The sequence below is a fragment of the Haemorhous mexicanus genome, chromosome 16 (assembly GCF_027477595.1).
Source record: "Haemorhous mexicanus isolate bHaeMex1 chromosome 16, bHaeMex1.pri, whole genome shotgun sequence".
In the NCBI taxonomy this organism is placed as follows: Eukaryota; Metazoa; Chordata; class Aves; order Passeriformes; family Fringillidae; genus Haemorhous; species Haemorhous mexicanus.
In genome coordinates this window covers 7,358,717-7,375,600 of record NC_082356.1, presented here as the reverse complement: position 1 = coordinate 7,375,600, position 16,884 = coordinate 7,358,717, and the positions used below count along the sequence as shown (strand labels likewise).

At 48.7% G+C, this 16,884-nt stretch overlaps 1 pseudogene; it reads right to left on the bottom strand.

Annotated features, from left to right (window-relative positions):
• Positions 1 to 2,903: 2,903 nt before the first annotated feature.
• On the bottom strand, positions 2,904 to 6,381 carry LOC132334855 (lanosterol synthase-like; annotated as a pseudogene).
• Between the last annotated feature and the right edge of the window lie 10,503 nt (positions 6,382 to 16,884).

Below are 16,884 nucleotides of genomic sequence, written 5' to 3'. Positions count from 1 at the left end.
AGGTCACCTGCACAGAGAACCCCTCGGAAAAGCTCCGGGTCAGCAAGGAATGAGTTGGCTGTGTGGGGGCTCCTCACTGCACTGCTCTTTCCCGACCTGTCCCGTTGCGTGCACCGAGCACTGTGGCACGGCTGTGTCACTGTCAGCACATATATCACGACGTGTCACAAAGGGTCACCATGGAACACTCTCTCCCTTACCATCCCATGGTGACCACGGTGCACTGTGTCACAGAGAGCCCCAGGACACACCCCCACCCCACCCAAACTGCCCCAGCTTGCATGGAAGACCTTGCCCCAAGTGTTGAATACGCAGCTAGCAGGAACTTTAGGAACAGCCAAACAAGAAGCAGCTGCTCCTCTGCTCTGCCTGCTCAGGGCAGCAGAATGAGCCCCCATGGCTGCCAACGGAGCAGGGCAGGAAGGGCACCGGGGCCTTCCACTGGCCATGCCACGGCCCCTTTGGGACCAGTCCCGGTGCTGGGGGGCCCGGCCCACTCACAGGGGCGTGACACAGACACGGGCAGGCATGCTGCTCAGTCCCCTGGGGCATGCTGCCATCAGGAGTCCCTGAGGAGGGGGTGGGCATTCAACTCCCTCTCGGAGGAATTGGTGGCAGCTCAGCTTGCCAAGTGCTTGCCACATCATCTTTATGTCCTGCTCCATGCTGGACTGTTCTGTGTTCATCTTGCTCACCTCCTCATGGAGACCCTGACACAAACCCATGGCCTAGGACCCCTTATCCTTCCATTTGGAGCCCATCACACAGCCAGGTCAGCAGGGATGGATCCAGGCTCTGTGCTGGATCATGGAATCCCCTCTGAATGGCAAAGACCTGCGGCCCTCTGGCAGTGTGAAGCCATTCTCCTGTTTGTCCTGGCCCTCCAGACACTTGTCCAAAGCCCCTCTCAGTCTCTCTTGGAAGCCCTTTAGGCACTAGAAGAGGCTCTAAGGTCTCCCTGGAGCCTTTCCTTCTCCAAGCTGACCACCCTCAGCTCTCACCCTTTCCTCACAGGAGAGGGCTCCAGCCCTGGGAATATCTTCATGGTCTCCTCTGGATTTGGTCAAACAGCTCCATGTCCTTCCTGTGCTGAGACCCCAGGGCTGGAGGCAGCTCTGTGTCACAGCACATGTCGCAGTTGAGATGGCCACCATACACAGAGAATCACCACACAATATCAGAAAGCTCCAACCCACACACTGTAACACCTCACCTCTTTAGAAGGCTGCAAGCATCTGCCCTTCTTCTCCTTCAGCCCAGCCTTTCATAGTCCTCCTGTTGATGCACTGCACCTGTTTGCCCTCTGCTCCCTTTGGTGGTTGGTCAGTGCCCCTGGGCACTCCAGAGCTCATTGCTGTCAGTGCTGCTCACAGCTGTTCCCAGTGGGATGAGGCTGGGCCCAGCCCCACTCCCAGTCACCACAAACTGTGTGCCTACAGCTTTGCAGATGTTCAGGTCTCACCCTGAACTCCCTGTCCTTCTGCCCACGCTGTGTGATCAGCCCAGCACATGGTTGGTTTCTGGGGGTGAGTGCACATGGCCAAGGCATGTCCAGCTCCCACCCACCGGTATCCACAGCTCCTCCTTGGCAGGGCTGCTCTCAATCCCTTCATCCCCCAAGCTGGACTGATGCTGGGGGTTGCCCTCACCCAGGTGCAGCATCAGCACTTGGCCTTGTTGAACCTCATGAGGCTTCCATGGGCCACTTCCTCAGTTTGTCCAGGTCCCTCTGCATCATTCAGTCCTTCAGGTGAGGCACTGCACCCTCAGCTTGGTGCTATCTGCAAACTTGCTGAGGTGCACTCAATCCCTTCATCCACGTCATTCATAAAAATATTACACAGTACTGATCCCTGTACAGACCCTGAGGATCACTTGCTTTCTCCTAAGTGTACCAGGACACTGGAAGACCTTGTGGGACAAAGTGGGTGGCATCATGTCAAGAGACAGTGCTTAGGATCACCATGGTTGTGGCTAAATCTTGGATCTCTTTTTATTGCATGTAATAAACCAGTCTGCATTTGTATCTCTCTTTTCATGTGCTGCAACTCCTGAAAAACAGAAAGAGATTTCCTCCAAAACAGAAAAATAATCTCAGAAAGTTTTCTTGGAAGAGTCTGGGGCTGCCACCCAAGATGTCAGGTCCCAAAACCATACATCAAAAGACTCCAGATGCCTGGGATGAATCTTGAATAGATTCCAAACCTGAGAGTTTCTCCAAAGGAAAAAAAATCACCTCAGCTAACATCCTGGGAGTAGTCTAGGACTGACACCTGGCATCTCTGAAATCAGAGATCAAAATACTCTAGAAGATCCCTAGGAAGAGTGCCAGAGGACTCCTGGAAGAAGCAGTTTCTATCAAACAAGAATTGTACTGAATATATCCTGTATCTACTTGATCTCTTCTGCATGTGCTCAATCCAAAATTGCAGCTTGGAGCAGATTTTAACAATAGGTGAAATCCACACAGCCATGTCCTCTCAAGACACATCACCACATGACACTTGAATAATTCAGTTTCAGCAAGAAGAAATTCAAATGCAGAGTAATATCACAGACAGGTATAAAGAGGTCCATAATTTGGAAAAGGCAAACAGGGCTGAGTTGAGACAGCCTGAGCTGAATCTTCTTAAATAAATAAGTTTTTCTGTCTTGCTTATCTGCATGAGCGTAAGCAGCAGGATGAGGGAAGTGATCATTCCCCTTTAGTGAGCTGCTTCCTTGATTACATTTTTCTGTGGCTAAATGCTTTAGAGGAGGCACAGGCTCCCAGCATGGTTTGGTGGATATGGTGCTCACACGTCTGGGGACAGGCAAGCCAAGCCACATGACATGAGGCTGCTGTGCCAGCTCCCCTCTGCCTGGGACACACACTAGCAGACAGAAAGGAGAACACAGTGAAGTTCCTCTTGCATCACCCTTAGCAATTTATTATCCCATCTGACTTCCAGCTCTGACAATGACCTGTGAATGCCCCAGGGCACCACGGTCTGAGTTGGGGGAAGCCTGGAGCCCTGGGCTCAGGCTGTGCCATGATGCCAACCACCTCACAGCTTTCTGCTTCAGCTGCCCCTTCTCCAAGGGCTGGTGGTGACTTCACCTGCGGAAGGTAGGTGCCACCAGCTGGGGGACAGAACAATAAGAAAATTAAGCAAAGCACTCCTTTTCTTACACACCTGGGGGAGGACAGGTGTCCTTCCCCTCCCAGCATGGGCTCCAGAGTAGAGCGAGTAACTCAAAGGCCATCACTGGCACCCACAGTACAGAGGTCAGCTCAGCAGGGATTGTGCGGTGCCCCCCAAGCCCCAGTGGTGGGCACAGGGGAGACCCCAAATCCCACACTCTTGGTATAGACAGACAGACTGTGACAATAAAGGCAGCCTTGCGACCCAGGATGAGAGTCTGTCCAAATGTGAAATACAACACAGCTCGGCAGCTTCATCTGATCTTCAAAATGGTCTGAAAAGGCACTTCACTCCCCATCTGGGGATGGGGAACATACCTGGAAAAAACCTTAGAAAGGGAATGTTTAGAAGAGGTTCAACAGCAAGCAGAGGCTCTGCAGCACCAGCACAGCACCCTTCCCTGGCAGAGGCAGCAGTCCACATGCTAAGGTCAGCATGGAGATATCCCATGCAACACACACCGCCACGGCCCCACACAGACACCGGGATCCAAGACAAGTCCAGGGCTGCAGGTTCAAGTAGACAGGGCTCCCTGCTCCTCCTGCCCTGCCCCAGCCGAGGGGCTGGCTCTGGCTCTGGCTGGCAGCTACCCAGCCAGGGGGCTGTTGGGATGCAGCCGGCAGAACCGCCCCAGCATCCAGATGGGGAAGATGTTGCGGTACACCGTGTAACTGATGGCACACGACTTGTTGAACACCCCAGCAATGTTCTCCTGGGAGACAAGCAGAGAGCAGAATGGTATGAGTGACAGGGGACTGCTGCGTGTTCAGGAACTTCTTGGAAAGACTAAAGATGTACCTGAGGCCAGTCCCCGTTGGGAAGCTGCTTATCCATCAACACTTTAATGCCCCTTTCCAGCACACTGATGTCAGGGTACCTACAAAGCACAAGGGAAATGTAAGCATCTTTATCCAAACATCTGCAAACCCTCATCCACATGTCTGGGGAGCTCAACCACCTCCAGGCTGCCCCAAGCTTGCCCCAGGCATGCTGAGTGCTTTGGGACTTTCCCCACAACCCCAAGACACTAAATAATATGAATACGGCACCATTTTCCCAGGCTGGAGGCCTGCAGTCATGATCAAAAGCTTTGCTTTGCACTGGGTCACACCAGCCAGGCCCAGGGCCACCCAACCCAGCTTGATCTCTTTTCCCTGAGCACTGGGGCTACTCTTACCTGACAGCCATGAGCCCCAGCAGGGCCCAACAGGTGTTGTGGATCTGTGACTCGGCACTCTGCACGTATGTGTGCAGCTCACAGGACTCGAAATCCTCTCCCCACCCGCCATCTGCCATCTGCTTGGAGATCAGGAACTGGCAGGCCTGGGCCACTTCTTGGCAGACAGTCCTGCAGGGATGGGAGCCAGAATCAAGACAGGACTGGGGACAGAGAGTATTTGGATGCTCACAGTTCTCAGCTGCAAAGAGAAGAAGTGCCCATGGCTGGGACTGCCCTGAGTTTGAAAGTGAGGCAGCAAGTATGCCCTGGCCATACTGCAGGCACTGGATTTGGGAGGAGCAGTCCCTGAGGCAGGAGAGCCCATGCACAGCCAGGGATCCATCCAGCTCCACCACGGAGTCCTGCCCTGGCCCAGGAGGTAGGCAGGGCTAGGGCACCCAGACATTCCCTTCTCACCCGCTGTGGTATGTGTGCTGCATGCTGGCAAACGCCTCCAGACCAAACCAGGTGCCGTAGGTGAAACAAACCCCCCAGCTCCTAGAAGAAGGGGAGAGCAGCACTGTCAGGGGTGAAGGCCACAGGGAGAGGCAGGCTGCAACACAGCTGTGTTCACAGCAGAGCAGAGCCAGGCACAGAGCTACAGCCTGCCTTCCCCTATGACCCAACCATGCCCAGTCCCACCAGCACCTGCTCCCAGCTAACTCAGGTGTCAGCAGAACTGGGACCACAGGAGCTGGAGCCACCCCAAACTTCTCTGCGTCTTGTACCTGTTCTGCCTGGGCTGGAGGGAGGTTAACTGAGAGCAAAGCACAGCAGCTAGAGGAGGATCAGCCCTTCTTTTCCCTCCCACGGATCCTGCCAGCCAGGAATGCTTGCCATGATGATCCCTCTCCCACTGGGGCAGCCAGAAGAAAACGGGGTGCTGGGAACACCACCTACCCTTCCCAGGACCCATCCGCTCGCTGCTTCTTGCGACAGAAATCCAGGCCCTTCTGCAGAGTCTCCCTGGACAGGAAAGAAGTCATCCATTTCAGAAACAACTCAACCTCAGTGTTTGCTTCACTGGGGGCTCCATCAGCCCCTCTGACGCTTGGATGGGTCCCATTATTGGAGGGCACAAGAGACAAGGGCATGCCGACAGGCAGCTACATTGTTCAGGAGGCCATGGCAGGCAGCTTGGGACACTGAGCCTGCCTTCTCCCCAGGCCAGCTCTCATCTCAGTGCCTCACCTGATCTCCATGGCTCGGTGCTCAGGGAACTAGCTCTGGAAGTGTCTCAGTGCCTGCATGACAGCTGATGTGCATTCCACGTATGTGTAGTCAATCATGATGTCACCTGCCAGCAGGCAATGGGTATCAGTGCCACAGCCCCTGTGTGGGCAAGCCTCCAGGCCAGCTGCTGCAAGCCTGCCCCAGACCCAGGGCACATTGATCCCCTGTCAGGCACCCACTGGGCATGGTGAGCCCAGGCCACTTTGTCCCTTCTCAGTGGGCAGGACAACCAACCCCCAGAGCTGCCCTTACCAAACACCTGCGAGGGGTTCAGCAGCTCCAGTAAGTGGCCTCCTTGCTTGGTTTTGTAAGTGGCAAAGCCTCCATCAGAGTTCCTCATGCTCAGCAACTGCCCAGACAAGCAGAGATGGGGGTGGTACAACCTCATGGGCAGTACTACTCCAGTCTGGCCCCAAGCCAGCTGTGAGATTAAAGTCAGACCTACAGGTCTATGGGGCGGGCAGAAAACCCAGGTCCCAAACCACCGTGACAAAGCAAGCTCAGTCTGGGCCATCACATGACATTAGGTCACATAGGCAGCTCTGAATCAAGTGAGGGTGGAAACCTCCAGGAGCACATGGCTTTGGATGCGCTCTGGTTCTCCAAAGGGAAAGCAGAGCACCGTGTTGCTTTTGGAAAAGCTGAGCTGAGCTGGAGGAAGCTGAGCAGGAGCCTGAAGTGGCACCTAAAGGCCTCTCACTGCTTCTGCTCCATCAGCCTGATTGCAGGGCTCTTTCAGAACATGTTTCCTGCAGTGCCAATGCCATTGATGAGAAGTGATTCCAGCACAAAGTAGAGAAGACTCAGCCCCTGAGCTGTGACTGTGAACTGCACAAAGGGAGCCAAACTGGCTGAGAGAGGCAGAGATTCCTACCAGGAGCCAAGATTAACCAAGGAGACACAGGGTGTGGGATAGACTCAAGGCACAGCATGAGAGCAGGTAAAAACTCTAGAGCCCTCAACATTCCTATCAATCCAGAGCTTGCAAGAGAAGGAAACTATTTGGGGTAGATACCATCAATGCAGGGCCAAAATCAGGGGACAATTCCCAATACTGGAAGATTTCCACCATCTTGCAGAACAAGGTGCTGAGACATTTTCTTCTGCATGTGCTGCAGCAGAGAACTTGCTTTGCTGTACACTCAGGGAATGACAGCACTCTCCTCTTCCAGCACAGTGTTAAAGCTCCAGCTGCCAGCACTTACCTTGTCCTTATTAATGAGAGACAGCTCCATCTCAGAGACCTCCCACCCGACGAAGTTCTGAAATACCAACTCTGGTGGGGAAACCCCAAACCAGCTCTGTTTCGGGGCAGCTGACGGCAGCTGGAGGGGAGAGAGAGAGCAGGGAGAGCTTCAGCTGCTGGGAGGAAGGTTCATGAAGGAGAATCTTCCACTGATCCCCAGGGAAGTACAGACTCTGGGCGAGCACGTCTGCCCAGCCCACACTGGGCAAACAGTGGCTCACCCACCTCTGCTCTGAGTGATCCAGAGCTGCTGGGCCACACACAGCAGGCTCAGGCCAAGCTGCTCTTTTGGCATCTATTTCTCCAGGTTTCTTTCTCCACAATGCCAGGCAGCACTTCCCTTAAGCACAGCCCTGTGCCCATGTGGTCACAGAGCTCTGGGGCATTGACTGAGCATTCATGGAGTAAGTCAAACCCATGGATTTACAGGAGACTCAATGGGAAACAATTCTGGGATGTCCTTTACTCTGAGACAGGGAAACGCAGGCCCACACAACTGCAAATATCTTTTTTGCTCTAGAACTTAGACCTATCAGTAAGAAGAGCACAGGACCAGAGGAGGTGTGAGAGATGAGGTGATATTTGGCTGAAGCCAAAAGGTTATTAAAGAAAAGAATGGAATTTGTTGGTTCTATGTGTTGTTTGTGGTTTGGATTTGTTCAGGTTGGGTGTTGAGTGTTGCAGTGAGAGGGACGGGGTTGAAGACCTGACCAAAAGAAAGTAGGACAAGAGGGGAGGGGAGAGAAAAGTTGGTGGTCAGTAGGGAATGGAAGCTCCTGAGTACCCATCCAATGGGAAAGGGGATAGGGACCGTCCCAGCCGGGTGTAAAGGGCACAGAAAGATTGCCATTTTCTCGGAGGGTGTGAGTGTGCGTGGCTCTCGGGGAGGGAGACACACCCGGCTCAGCTGAATCCTTACTAATAAACAGTTTTCTTTTGCTTTGATGATTTTGTCCCCTTTCATTGTAATTAAAAGTCAGTGTGTTTCAAACAGAGGGAAAGGCAAAAATAAAAAGACAGATGAGGTGAAAATCAAAACACAAGGGAGGTGAATGATGAATGAGGATAAGGTTCAGTTATTTTCTCAGCAACTTGGGTAAAAGTAGAGTTGGTATCTCCTTTTCCCAGGAGTTTTAAATGGGTGCTTTCTTGTCATTACTGCTATCTTATTTAATGCCACTGTAGAGGCACGTCTGGAATGACACAACAACAGCAAATGCTTCAGGAGCAGAGACATTGCTTTGAGAAAACTCTCCCCTGCTTTGTCTGCCTGCTCCAGCCACACTGCTGTCACTGCAGGGACACCAGCAGGTCACCTGTGGGACTTCACAGCAGAAACATTCTGCTCAAGGGAGTGGCTGCAGCACACTGGCCCTTAGGTGGGCCCTTCCCTGAGGTGTTCCCAATGCCCCTCTCCAGGACAATCCTTAAACACTTTGTTCCATGTCTCCTGCTGCCAATTTCCTGCTCAACAGCCCACCTCGGTCACCTGCCCCTTTGGACTGTGCTTTCTACTGAGACAGTCCTGCCAGAAAAGCAGCTTTAAACACACCTCTAAGTAGGCACTGATCCAGATAAAGCACATCCATTCCCCTCTGCCCAGGGCCAGTCCCCTGCACATCTGGCAGCCTGCAAAATCTAACACCCTGTCAGGGTCCAACACATTCTTCCAGCCCGAAGCAGGAATGCAATTTGTTTTGCTAAATCTGAAGTAATTCCTGCAGATCCTTGGCCTTCAAAGGCCAACGCTGCCACTCTGGAGGGAATCCTGTGACCCCAAGCATTTGATGGTGACCACACCAAAGCTAGAGGAGGCTCTCTCAGCAGGAGAATGGCAAATGGCAATGTTGTGCCTTTGTGTCCCCAGCCTTCCCCCTGTTAGCAATGGCAGCTACACTCCAGCACAGCCCAGCAGCTTTAACAATTTTTCTATTCAAAAGACATTTTCCATTAAGTCTTGTTTCACTAATCCTTCATGAAAAAATGTCTGTTCAAATAAATTTATGACCTCTTGAGCTAATTATTGAACATGTTATTGGCACTCAGAGGATAAAAATCGACCTTTTTGAACAAAAGGCCTTTTTCTTGTTTCTCTAAACATACATGAGAAACACCACAAGTACAAATGAATTTCCCTTTCTCTTTGCTTGCACTACCACAAAATACCAACTGAAGTGCTGTATTTGTACCAGATATGCTTAGGCAAGCCCTGAGGAACATGACAAAACCATTTCAGAGCCACCAACTGCTTCTGTGTCTTGAAACCAATGCTCTTACATGGCTCTTACAAATATTCCTGGCCTTGTAAGCAGTGGAGAGAAGCTCTATGTGCCAAGGACCATGAAAAGGGTGCTCAAGACAACCCATTTGCTAGGTCTGGATGGTAGTAGATTTCAGGTCTGGATTAATTATTCCCTGTGACACCTAAGCCCAGCTCTGCATTCTTGCATATTTAGTCTACTTTTCAAAGCTACTAAAGACACTTCCTGCTAACAAGCTTTAAAATTTAAAGATGGAACATTCTAGAAAACTTTTTGTCCAAATACTGACATTGTATTATTTAACTGAACACTCTCTCGTGTTCCAGTCTTGATGAAGTGACACCACAGGAGGAGTCAGTGGATGAGAATTTAGGAGAAGCTGACAGACAGGAAAAAGAAAAAGCAAATCTTACCACAAACTTCAGTACAGTGTCCAATTGTTAGAATAATACTGATTTTTTTCTCCTGTGCTCAGTGTCTCATTGGACAGCAGCTTCAGCAGCTCTGACACAGTGGGATACTTTGCCAAGACAACACTCATGGCAGCTGTTGGTTAAAATGATTGAAAGGAAAAGAAAGTCGATTGTGAGTGTACAGGAATTATCCAAGGATCAAATGCTGGGTTTGGAGGGAACTGTACAGAGCCCTCAAAGCCTTGGGCCTGCTCAGCCCTGCCCTGCTCCACCTTGAACAGCTCAGATTACCCCACCCCTCCTGTGCTGCTCCCAAATCCAGTCCTGCCCATCTTCCCAGCCTGTGCTCCACAGAGAGGAGGCAGAAAACCTGATGAATGAGGAGGGCTTTGCACTGTGCAACTTCTGCAGATCCCTGCTGAGTTTCTCCATGTCCTTGATCAGCTCCAGCATGAAGCCAGAGAGAGTTGAATAAGCTTTGACACGCAGAGTATCTGCCATAAAAAGAGCAGGGGGCAAGCCCTTCCTGGCACTGGCAACACCACTGCTAGAGCATCCACGCTGAGGCCCAGTCCTGTCACACCCAACTGAGCTGAAACTACCCTCACAACTAGTGCAGGCTGATGCTTTTCAACTTCTGGGAATTTCCATTTGAAGCTCTTATGGCAGAAGTGTGAGATACAGCAACCATGGCCACAGCACAGGCTCGTCAGGATCACAGGTTTCTGCAAACCTTCTGTGGAAAACACAAAACCTCATCAGGAGAGCAGTACCCGGCCAGCAAACCAGAGCAGAGTGTGCTGTGCACAAACACCATGTCTGTTCAGCTCCACCTCTAAATGACTAAAGCTTCCTAAAGCTACACAATTTATTATTCAGCCATAGGCATAACTCCAGGATCCAAACTGACTGGTCAAATCCAGGCCCAGAGCTCAGCTTTACTTACCAAGCATGGGCAGGAGCATCTCAGTTTTAATTTTCAGTTGGGTTTAAATTTCACTGCATTTATTTGAGCAACGATGGGACAGTAATCCACCTCAGATGAGCTGAATCACTCCCCACTTACACCTCTGAGTTTTAAAAAGCATTGCAACATCCACTGGGATGTGTAGAACTTAACTGCCTTTAAGCATTCATTTCTGCAACTTTTCTAGCAGCACAAAACTTTAAAAATAGCATTTTAAAGTTGCCATAGATCAAAAATGTCTTTCCACTCACAGTTAGTAGCAATACAGGCATCCAGAATCTTTGTTACTACCACTGCAAGTTTCATGCTGGAGTGACACAAACAGGAATCAGGCATAAGCTCAAGGAGAACTCTGGCTAATGTATCCAATCCTCCAATAGAAACAAAAGATTTCTGCACATCTGCTCAGTGGAAAAAAGAAAAAATGTGATTTAAGCAACAGAGTCTGCAAATTCTTTTACCATTTCACCAAGTTAAGTCCATCAGAGTTTTTCTGTGCATGTGTCAGTCATTACATTTCTTATATAACAGAAGCTGGAGATACATTAATCTCAAGAAATGCAGTAACCGCAGATAAAATAGTTCCAGGAAAACATGACCTTGATATGTGCACACAAATGGCAAACATCATGCCTGAGTTCTACCTAAGTCATTGTTTTCAGCCATGTCACAAGGACTTTAATTTAGACACACTTTTAATCAGAACAGCTCCCAGCAGTTTTACTGACCCTATCAAATGTAAGCAGACTTTGGCTATTTGTGGACTTGAGCACAGCACAGTGTAAGTAAAGATGGTGGACTACAGTGGTCAAAGTGGGAAGAGCAGCAAATGACTTTGTAGAGATTGACAAGAAAGAAAAACCCATTTACCTCTTGAATTAAACTTCCTTTTATCAAATGCAAAGCTGTGTAAAGCTTGAGCTGCACTTCCAGTTGTTTGCAACTGTGAGACCAAGAAATGAACAGATGGGACGAACTATCTCAGGCTCTGTGCAACTCTCTAGCCACCCTTTGGCATAGGGAAAAACCCCACAGCAAATGTTCTGATTATCTTCTAGAAAAGTAAAAACAAATTACCCCAAATCAAAACGCAATGAAATCAACTTCAGCTGAACAGTAAAAATGAAACCAAAGTGTTACCAATTTGGAGAATATCTCTGAACTTCTTCCACAATTTTCAGAGCAACACGTCCCGTGCTGGGGGTTGTTGACACAGGCACAGAGAGTGCTGCACACTGAGGACCAGAGCTGATAGCAGGGATCAGTGTTTTCAGCTGACAGATTCTTCTCAGATGTGGAGAGAGATGTTCTGTTAAGGAAATGCAAACAAGTCCCAGACAGTCAAGGAAACATAGCTGCTAAACAGCCTACTATTTGCCTGTTTGAATTGCAACCCTGTTCACCTGAACAACTGCAGCAGCAGGCTGATGCAGCCTGTGTCTCTGACATGGGTTTGCCAATTTTCTAAAAGAGAACACACACAAGACTCCAGAGACAAATGCAACTGCAGACAAAATCTTAACAGCAAGATACATACATTCCCTTTCCTGAGCACATATCCTCCCCACAAGGAAATGTAAAATCATATCAACATATTGGTAAATAACCTTTCCATGTCTCTCTCTTCCTAGACACTCTCAGAAACTATGGGTTTGCATTTGCAAACTCTCTTCTTAGAACTAAACCACGTTCTGCTGTTTAAGGAAATCCCAGTGAGCAATGACCTACTTCGACAATTCAGGTTCGGTTACATGCAAACATTCATCTTTATAAATGCACTTCACCAAAACATTGCTTATTGCATGTTCCAAAGTTTGGACTGCAGATTGGCAAATAGAAAAGGAGTGTTCTTGTAACACAGAAAAAAACCCAACTTACCATTAATTGACACCAGTACTAAGATGACAGAAACAGACATTCTTTTCAAGTTCACATCAGAATCCTTTTAAATTCAAAATAAAATGAGTTCTTCAAGCAATGCAGAAGTACACAAAGTCTTTTGACAAGACACTGAAAACAAAAAGTGAAAACCTCAAGTAAGCTACTCATCATCCTAAATTATTAAGTTTCAGTTGTGGCCAGTATGTGGGGAGCAGAGACAGGGCAGGACTATGAAGTGCCTGAGGGCTTCCCCCTGCAGTGAGTTCTACACCAAGCAGGACCCTGGCAAGCTTTGGAACAATCCAGGAGTCACTGAACACTTGCTGCTGAGGGACAGGGGGAGTGCAGCTGTCTGGTAACTTAAAGACACCCTGTGTGCACAAGTCAGCAAGGCACAGATCAAATCTGGGGATGGACAGGGCAACTGGGGCACCTTCCCTGCCCTTTCTCCAACTGACAATCTTGTAGTCCCATTTTGTGAGACCAAAAGAAAATGGAGACAAAGCAGGAGCACAAGTAATGACAGGGGGCCATAGCACACTCAGAAATACAAACAGTGTTATTTTTATTGCCATTACTCTCTAGAATAATCCCCAATGTAAATAAAGCTGCTTCCTTTACAATGCAATGAGCACTCGACTTGGCAAGGTCATTTCTAAACATCAAACCACCAATTCCTCCAAAGTATTCGCTTGCTTCACCTACAAGAGGAAAAAAGAACAGAAACTTTTACTTCTGTTTCTCTGCAAAATGAAAGGCTTCTAAGATTTTCCAACATCTCAAGCCTTATGTCTCTTAGACATTTTTACAGTGCCCACCAGTTCCTTGGCATATATGGTGAACATAAATGCCTGCATTGTTTCTAAGGAAAAGCCTTTCTTGCTGTTTTGTTGGCAAATGGAATAGATAGTGACCACAGCCTCCTGCTGAGACAGAGGGCAGTCCAACTGAGATTTAAGGCATTCCAGCAGTAAGGTCAGATCTGTTTTCATATCTAGGAGCAAACACAAAAAGCTTCATTAAAGTTGTTATCTTTTCTCTCTATTAATCTAGTCAGTATTAGAATAAACCTGTGAAAATGCAGTATGTAGGTGTATTTTAAAAAAGGGGAGGAAGTGAGCCAAAATGGAGCTACATCACTTCTATTCAGCCACCAACAACAAACCTAGAAATATTTCTGTCCATCCTTTGTTATTTGAGCATGAGTTCCTTTGCAGAGTAACGGCCTCCTTTTAATATTTCTGGCCTTTAATTACTAGTAATTCTTAGTAAGCCTGATGTAAACCACTAAATATTAAATTCACAATTGCAAGGTGCATTAAGTGTAAAAAATACACAGCCATTAAAGTATTCAGAGTGCAAATAAAATTAAGAGTGCAGTTGAAAATCTGTGGAGTAGTAAGGAAAGAGTCCAAGAGCACAAGGCTGCTCCGTGGTACTGAGGTACAGGAGACATAAACCATGCAGCACAGCAGCAGAGCCCTCAGTCAGGTGGTTGGAGATGTAACACAAAATATTCTCTGGGCACCTACACACAACCCTGGGTGGGAAAACAGACTTGGAAAATCTGCTTCTTAGTCTTTGGGGTATCATTAAAAGACTTAGATGATAATTATTTCTAACAGTGACAGAAGGTATTGTTAACAGTAAACCCTTAGAAGGTTTGAGGGTTCTTAAAGAAGTTAAAATACAATAAAAATGTGGATAAATATTAGCAAATTAAAAAAAAAACAAGTGGCTTTGTGGTGGTGTGTTTTACTATGTGTGTAGGTTTGGCATTGGATTTACCCTTTGCATATCCAATACAGTATCCAAAATGTGGAAATTAGGAAAAAGCATGTTCTCCCAACTGCTCACTGCCCCACAACAGGCCTATCTCAGTGGTCTACTAAAACATTGTAAAATTTATGCAGATTATAATGACAAATTATATTAGATAATTTTACCACACTGATTTATCTGCACCTTTTGAGTGTTCATTTTTGTTTTATATCTGTTCTTGTTCTACAACAGCAAGGAAAAAGTTTTTCCAGTTCTGTTCAGATTAGCAGTGTTTATAATATATGCAGTAGAAATGACATCATTTTTCTAAAATGCAATTTCCCAGTTTTCTGCTTTTACTTTGCCATCTCACACACACATGGTTGAATGTATTGTTGTATGGCAAAGTTTTCCTTTGGAAGTACAGTCTTTGATAACAGCCCTGCATTTGTAACTCCCAGGTGATCATCTTTTGAGAGTGGACATTCTGCAGAAAGCAGGTCATTCCATGTCACCCCTGTGGGGCACTGTCAGTAAAGAACATCCCCTGCTCTGTGTCACTGATCACAACAAAGCTGATCCAACTTTCCTTACAAGAGTGGCCACTTTTGCCATCAGCCAACAACTGGCACCAAGACCAAGTCATGTTACTTAGGGGGTGAACACTCTAAAACACTCGGCCTCCTGCTGCTCAAGGAGCCACTAAACCATCAGCATTGTTCTGGCAGCACTGATCAAACCAAGGGCAGTGAGCACAGAGACATGTTCCTTACAGGGAGAACCCACTGAAATTCCCCAAAGACATTGCCACATTACATGAACCATGCAACCCACAAAACCCCACAGCATTGCTTCTTCACAAACCCCACGGGGCAGCCTCTGAGAGCAGAGCAGCAGAGTGACATTCAGCTTTGGAGGCACAAAGATGCTCCCTCAAACATGCCCCAAGTCCCAAACAGGGAAGGCTGATGCAAGCATCACAGTAACCTCCTACAATTTCTCCAAAAATTACTTGGCTCCAGGTAGAAATTTTAAATCAGTGGCAAATGCAGCTTAAGAATGGACTCATTTTCCTTCTCCAAGTGGAGCAAAGGCTCAAAGCAGAATCCTTGTCATCACTGTGCATCCATCCATTGAAAGCAGCCAGCCCTGCTTTCTCTTGGGAGTTACTGATTGCCCCGTTCCTTTGCTGCTTCCCTTAGAGAGGAGAATTGAGAGAGGTCATCTCCCTGCAGCCTTTCAGAAGTGATAACAGACATGCATTTCATTTTCCTGCAAATCCAACCCTGCCACAACAAGGAAAAGCTTGCCAGCCTTCCTCACCTCTTTTTGTCCTACTGCCACCACCCTGCCAGCCTAAGAAAAAACACAACCCACCCAAACAAAAGGAAGCCTGTAAAAATGAGTTCGCTCTGGAGCTAATTGCTTTTCAGAAGAGTTTCATTTAATACATGTTTATACAATTATGCAATATAAGAAGCACAAGGGGTTTAAAACTGGATGTATACAAGGACACATCTTGACCTTTACCTGCATCTTTTTGACTTTTGCAACCTACAGGAGGTACGCAAAATAGTATTTATAAACCAGCCTACATTAATTAGATTCAAATAGCTCACCTCGGTTGTTGCATCACAGAGCAAGGTGGAAAGACAAACAACTAGATTTGCTTCAACAAACAGCTGGCAAATGTTGCATCTAAAATTCTTCTCCATCAGTTATGGAAAACAACCCAGTAACATTGCTTTAAATCTCAGAAACCACTCCTGGAGAAGTGCAGATCTGTCAATGTGTGTGCTCAGCAGCACCAGAGCACATGGCTGGCACGGTCAGTAGACCAGCCAGCCTGGGCAGGATTTATCCTTCGAAACCCAGGGAGCAAAGGCCAGAGGGGAGAAGTGCGGGTTGTTGGCGTCCTGTGGAAACCAAACCCCACAGCAGCAGCTGAGGCCGTGAGGACGCTGCGCTGTGGAACAGGACTTGGGGCTGTCCTGGCCTATTTCAGCTCCCTCACACCCTCCTCCCTCAGATGGGCCGTGTGTGATTTACAGCTCGTTATCAGAGCTCCCCTCTGAAGCCTTAGCAAGCACTCCAGATCAGCCCAAATATAAAAGGGAAAGAACATATACATATTTAAAATAAGAGCGGGGTGGGGGGGTGGGGGTTGGAAGGCAACAGTCTAAAGATGAAACAGCAGCCTTCTGTGGGAAGGCTGGGGAGTGCCGAGGGGGGAAATGGGGCACGGCTCGGGTACCTGTGATCCAGTGGCGCGGGTGGCTCCGGGCAGACCCCGAGGCGAGGCGGGTGCCCGCTGCCGAGCGCTATCCGGCTGAGGGGTGGGAACTGCGGGCTGAGGGGTGGGATCTGCGGGCTGAGGGGTGGGATCTGCGGGCTGAGGGGTGGGATCTGCGGGCTGAAGGACAGCGGAGGCCCCGCCGGGCTGATCTGGGATCTCGCGGAGCTGAGGGCGGAGCCCGGCCCGGCCCCTCAGGAGATGCCGCCCCAGCGCGTCAGGGCACGGCCGCCCTCGGACTCGGGACAGCCCTGAGCCTTCCCCTCAGCCAGGCGGGAAGCGCTTGGAATTGTAGAACCGTCAGAGGTGAAAGAGATCTTGAAGAGCATCAGTTCAACGTCAGCCCAGCTCTGACACTGCAAACACAGACCACTAAACCATTTGCCAGTGTCAGATCCAGAGGTCTCTTTAACACCTCCAGGGAT